This window comes from Jaculus jaculus, chromosome 3, assembly GCF_020740685.1.
Source record: "Jaculus jaculus isolate mJacJac1 chromosome 3, mJacJac1.mat.Y.cur, whole genome shotgun sequence".
In the NCBI taxonomy this organism is placed as follows: domain Eukaryota; kingdom Metazoa; phylum Chordata; class Mammalia; order Rodentia; family Dipodidae; genus Jaculus; species Jaculus jaculus.
The window spans coordinates 147,321,515-147,327,514 of record NC_059104.1 but is presented as its reverse complement, the minus strand read 5'-3'; the positions used below and the strand labels follow the sequence as shown (position 1 = coordinate 147,327,514).

Sequence of the window (6,000 nt, the reverse complement as noted above, 5' to 3'; positions counted from 1 at the left end):
GAGACACTGTCGCAAAGGGAGGCATGGGGAGCTCAGCTGGACAGAGCTGGAGCGGTGAGGCTCAGGGGAGCAGGGAGCTGCTGAGCCCCGGTGGCTGAGGACACAGGTTAGTGGACGCCATGGGTGTAGTTTGACTGAAGGAAGGGTTCACTCCATAGAAGTTAGACTCTTAGGGCATCCTTGTGGAAGGAAATGTGGATCACCCAGTGGGTCTCACAGATCAGCAGATTCCATACTTCTACTGAAGTTTTAAAAAAAAAAAAAATTAGCCAGGTGTGGTGGCGCACACCTTTAATTCCAGCCCTTGGGAAGCAGGGGTAGAAGGATCACTGTGACATCAAGACGACCTGAGAATACAGAGTGAATTCCAGGTCAGCCTGGGCTACAGTGAAATCATACCTTGAAAAACAAACAAACAACAACAAAAAAGTATAACCTATTGAGCTGAAGAGATGGCTTGATGGCTAAGGCACTTGCCTATGAAGCCTAAGAACCCAGGTTTAATTCCCCAGGACCCAATAAGCCAGATGCACAAGGTGGTACATGCATCTGGAGTTCATTTGCAGAGGCTAAAGGCCCTGGTGCACCCATTCTCTCTCCCTCTCTTTCTGTCCCTTTTTTTTCCTCTTTCAAATAAATAAGTATAAATAAAATAAACTATTAAATATGCACACTCTTTGATTTAATTTGATGCCACAAAGCCCATCTAACGGGACATCTGTATCACTCTCTGCAAGGCTCCGGGAACGTGGCAGAAGGAGGCGTGGAAAGAATATCAGAGCTGAAGGAAGAGGGGCGTGTTGCGCAGTGCTGTCTTCCTGGTAGGACGTGGCCATGGCACTCTTGACCTCACAGCGGTTGTGGGTACCTGTACAAGAAAGACCTGCATGAGACTGGGACTGTCGACCTCCTGTTGTGGAAGGAGGAGTGGCTCATGAGGCCTCACCCCCTCCCCAAGGAGATATAAGCAGTTAGTGGTTGCTGGCTGGGGGGAAGAGAGATTTTTTTGTGCACTGGTTAAGGCATTGGTGAGGTGTCCATGTGCCTGTCCGTGACCCCTTCTCCATACTCATGTCAACAGCCCTCATTAACGTCACTGAGTCACACACACACACATATATGAATGTAGAAAGGGAGGGAAGAAAGGGACAAGCGGGCATGGAATGGGCACAGGGGACTGTAATGGGGGCATGAATATGATCAAAACACATGTATGAAAATGTTCCACTGAAACAATTATTATGTGTTATTAATAAATGCTAATCAAAACTTTTACAAAGCCCATCTATAGCACTCGACACAGACATGCTAACTGCAAAGTCCTCCTGGCTTTCCCATCTTCCACCCTTTTTGTCCATTACACGTTTTCTGTAATGAGTGCTCAGTATGCGCCTCCCCTTCTTTTTGACATACAGTACTTTGGTAAAGAAGATTTCAATACTCTTCTCTTCCTGGTTTGGCATATAATATTTTGAAAAAGTGGAAAACAAAAACGTGATAAAAAACAAAGCCAAACACGAAGATTAAAAGCTGAACTTCCAAAAATAAGGAGGCTTCAGATAGGGTTCTGCTCTCAGAAACTAGGACCCCAGAACAGAACACAATACAGGGATGACAGAAACAGGGGAGGGGCCGTGGCCAGTCTCCATGGGAGCTGCAGAGACCAGCCCCATGTATAGGTCTCCTGAAATCTAAGAAAGGCTGAAGAAATATGGTGACAGCTGGGGGTGGGAGGGCAAGCTAATTTCGTCCTGACAGGCCTTTTGGGAAGGCTGGTGTTTTAGGAGCTTACTCTTTTTGTTTTTGTTTTTCAAGGTAGGGTCTCACTGTAGCCCAACCTGGCCTGGAATTCACTATGTAGTCTTAGGCTGGCCTCAAACTCACAGTGATCCTCCTTTCTCTGCCTCCCAAGTGCTGGGCTTAAAGGCGTGTGCCACCACGCCTGGATACAGGAGTTTACTTTTATTTCCCCTTAGTACTCAGGGGTGGGGTGGGGGGTGGCAAACATACGGCCTTGCACAGGCAAGTGCTGTATTGCTGAGCTATCTCCCCAGCCAGGAACTTGGTCACAGTTGGCTTGATCATTCTGGGAGCTCTTGGGGACTGCAGAACATTTCTAGGTTAGGCCAGGGCCCAGCCTTGTGCTCTCCAGTGGAAGAGAGTGGCACAGTCCAAGTTCCCAGAGCCCTGTGACCAGGCTTGCAGCTGTGGAATCTGATCTGGGAGGAGGACATCTGGGAACAATGGGCAGTTGGATGAAAGTCCAAGGCTTTACTCAGGGAGTTTTGAACTGCAAGAGAACTGACCTAGGTCCTGGGCAGCAGGGATTGGGGGAACAGCCTAGGTGAGGAGCCCCAGAAATGAGCGAACTGCCTTAGAGCGTTCTAAGAGTGGGGCCCAGGCCGTGGGGAGGGAGGCTGAGCCTTACTGCTTTCCAATGGACCCTGCCCCCAGCTCGCTGTCTTCTGCCTGCTCTCGGAGAAAGAGCTCCTCCTCCATGCCAGCTCTGGCCTCTATACTCAGGGCGAACTAGAGGCAGCTGAGGGTACCCACAGGTGGGGAGAGTTGGACAGCTGGGCAGAAGAGAGTCAAATTTAGCCATTGGGAAGGAGACACTCTCTATGAACCCTCTTTCCTCCACAGGGGCCGATATTCATGCTTCCCCTTGGCAGAGGGCTCATTTTGAAAGGTGGAAATCCATTCACCTCGTTGCTTGGAGGGGTCAGGCAGCTAATCATACGAGTTGTGGAAAGACAGAGTCGCAGGAGGTGAGGTAGTTTGCTGTAAAGCACTGACTGGGTGAGCATGGAGTGCCCGTGTAACTACCCCCGAGCAGTCGAGGGGTCTCTCTGATATGGATGCCTGCTCCCTCTGCCAGCCCGTTGTAAGTGATGGCGGTGGCTGTAATGACCAAGGACGTTTGTTGATGCTCAGTTGATATCAGGCTCCTTCTGAGCATTTCACAGACACTATCTCTCTCATCCTTATCATCACACTACCATCCTCATTTCCCAGAGAGCCTGGAGAGTTGTCTGCGTAGGGTGCACGTGTCCAGTGAGGTCTGCAGGCTGAAGGATGAGGTCTGCTCCAGAGCCCACCCTATGGCCAGTGCCCTCCACACCACATCTCCAGCATGCTGCACTTAGTAGGTACTCATGATGCATCTGTGGGATCGAATTAAATCTGATAGACATTCCTAAGAAATGCCATAGGAATTTAACGTCTTTTAAGTGACTTTTGGGATCTTTGTTACTAGGAAGAACAGAAAGGGAGTCGGGAGGCTTTTGAAGAGAGATCCAGTGTTTCTATTTCTGCAGCATTCTAGGCTTGCTGACCTCTGATCGTTTCCTTGCTCCCATTGTGCCTTCTGTGCCTTGGCCTCCTGGGAATGGATGGGGATGGAAAGCCCGCCATGGCAGGCAGGGGCAGAGCAGAGATCAGCACCCTCCTTGCTGCTGGAGCCAGTGAGGCAGAGGCCAGATGAGCTAGAGCTGAATGCAATTTTTGTCAAAGTTCCCTTCCCGTCTATGAATGCAAATCCTGAATTACAAGCCATCCGGATGACAAGCTGACATTTTAGCTCCAAACATTCTCCTATAATTAGAAGAATCTAATGCAATACAGGGAATGGCTCCATTTTACACACACATTATCGTAATGCCTTTAAATAAGATAATTGATTATGCCTCTGCATAAGAAAGTGAAATATTCGGTGTAATTAAAACCAGTATTCCGATCTTGGCTCCCTGACAGGTGATCCATGTGTCAATTTATAAACCCTTAAAGTAGCGCTCACACCCACATTCCAACTTTTAAAGTTTGTGTGTGTATATATATATATATATATATACACACACACACACACACACACACACACACACACACACACACAAAACTTTTAGAATTTGGTTTTCAGCTTTGGTTCTGGAAATCTGAGTGGTACTGAATTTGGGGGTATTTCTGTATTCCTCCCCAGCTCCCTGACACAATCAAACACTCTGTTTCCCTATTAACTTTTCCCTTTCAGAGTTAGGGAAATTGAGACATAGGGAAGTGGTAGCAATTCTGTCACTGAACCTTGGAGCACAGCTGCCTGCCTCTCTCATAGCCCTTGAAATTAGACTTTAATTTGAGCTCTTTTGCTAAAAGAGGATGAAAGTCTGGTCAGTGGGCAGAGGATGAAAGGTTGGCTGTAGGATTGGGATCACAAAATCTGTATTTCAGTACAGGCTTTAAAATCAGTTAACTTCCCTGAGCCCTGGCTTCTCAGTAGCTTTGGCAATTGTTTGACTAGGAACAACATTAGATTGAGTATGTAGAGCAAGCAGTCTTAATAGTGGGTAGATGTGGTAGTCTAGGGTGGGGAGTGGAGTCCGGAGATGATTTGATTGAATAGAGAAAAGTCATATGGGGCTGTGAAGTGATCATGGCCTTGGGATCTGGGGGTCCTGATGAGGATCCTCACTCTCTACCTGACTTCTACCTTCTGAAAGCTGAGCAATGGGAAGAAGATATGAATGTGATGCTGGAGTGAAGGCCAGGTGGGAATTATGGAGGAGTGCTCTGACTTGTGAGCACCTGGAGATGATCTTATAGATCATCAAAATGGCATTGGTTTTGCCCTGTGGGATCCTGCCACTTAACAGCTCTCCAAAGGGCTAGCCTGTGGCGTGCTTTTGTAGGATCCCTGGGGGTGCCAGATGACTGCTTTGGATGGAACAATCCCTCCTTCAAAGACCATTTTTGTTTGTTTATTTATTTGATTGAGAGAGAGAGAGAGAGAGAAAGAGAGAGGAAGAGAGAATGGATGTGGTTCCTGGGGAAACAAACCTGGATCCTTTGGCTTTGCAGACAAGCACCTTAACCACTAAGCCATCTCTCCAGCCCCAAAGACCATTTCTCTATATAGACTAACATATTAACAGTTCCCAGGTGTAGGATGTGGATATATTAGGGACCTTTTTTCTTATGGTGGTCACAGTATCCTACATTCAAGAGTAATTGTAACAGTTTTCTATTTTTAAAATTATTTATTTATTTATTTTGAGAGAGTAAGAGAGGGAGAAGGAGAGGGAGAGAATGGGCATACCAGGGCCTCTAGCCACTGCAGATGAACTCCAGATGCATGTGCCATTCTCTGCATCTGGGGACTGGGGCACAGAACCCAGGGTGTTAGGCATTGTAGGCAGGTGTCTTAACCATCTCTCCAGTCCATGATCTCTTTTTTTTTTCCTTAACAAATCACCACACAATTTAGTGGCTTAGGTAACAAATCCTATCTCGGGCTCCCCTGGCTCAGGGTCTCTGGCAAGGCCGTCGTCATGATCAGGTAGAGCCACGATTATCACAGTCTCCTTAGGGAGGATTTGTTCTCGCTCAAGCTCATCGACATGGCTACCGAGAGCCTTTGGGTCCTCGTTGCCGTTGGCTGGAGACATCCACTTCTTGCCAAACAGGCACTCCATTTGCAGCTTGCATCCTGGCAGCTGTCTTCCCTCAGAGGAAGTAAGTGTGAGAGCACAGCAGAGCCTCTTCAATGTCACTTCCGTATTGGCGGTGACGTCCTGTCACTCCCTTCACGTTCTACGGGCTACGGTGAGGCGCTAGATCTAGTCTGCCTTCAAGGAAATGGGTTTTCATGAGTGTGACAACCACAAGTGGGATCAGCTCTGTGAGCACTGGCTGTAGTTTAAGTGTGCTCAATGTGTTGTGAATTAGCAATTACATTCATGACCTTAAGGTGGCTATTGTTGCCTCCTCATTTTTTTTTTTTTTTTCGAGGCAGGGTTTCACTCTAGCTCAGGCTGACCTGGAATTCACTATGTAGTCTCAGGTTGGCCTCGAACTCTCTGCAATCCTACTACCTCTGCCTCCCGAGTGCTGGGATTAAAGGCGTGCGCCACCACGCCCAGCTACCTTCTCAATTTTGAGTCCATCAGGATGTCATGATGGTTGATGGAGGAAGACACACACACACACACACACACACAGAGAGAGATG

The 6,000-nt window shown here is 47.7% G+C and overlaps 1 long non-coding RNA gene across 1 annotated transcript in view; it reads left to right on the top strand.

Annotated features, from left to right (window-relative positions):
• Positions 1 to 733: 733 nt before the first annotated feature.
• Positions 734 to 6,000, top strand: part of LOC123459268 — a 79,288-nt gene continuing 74,021 nt past the window's right edge. Inside the window, exon 1 of the long non-coding RNA XR_006636168.1 lies at positions 734 to 860. This is a non-coding gene — a long non-coding RNA (uncharacterized LOC123459268). The remainder of the gene's footprint in view (positions 861 to 6,000) is intronic.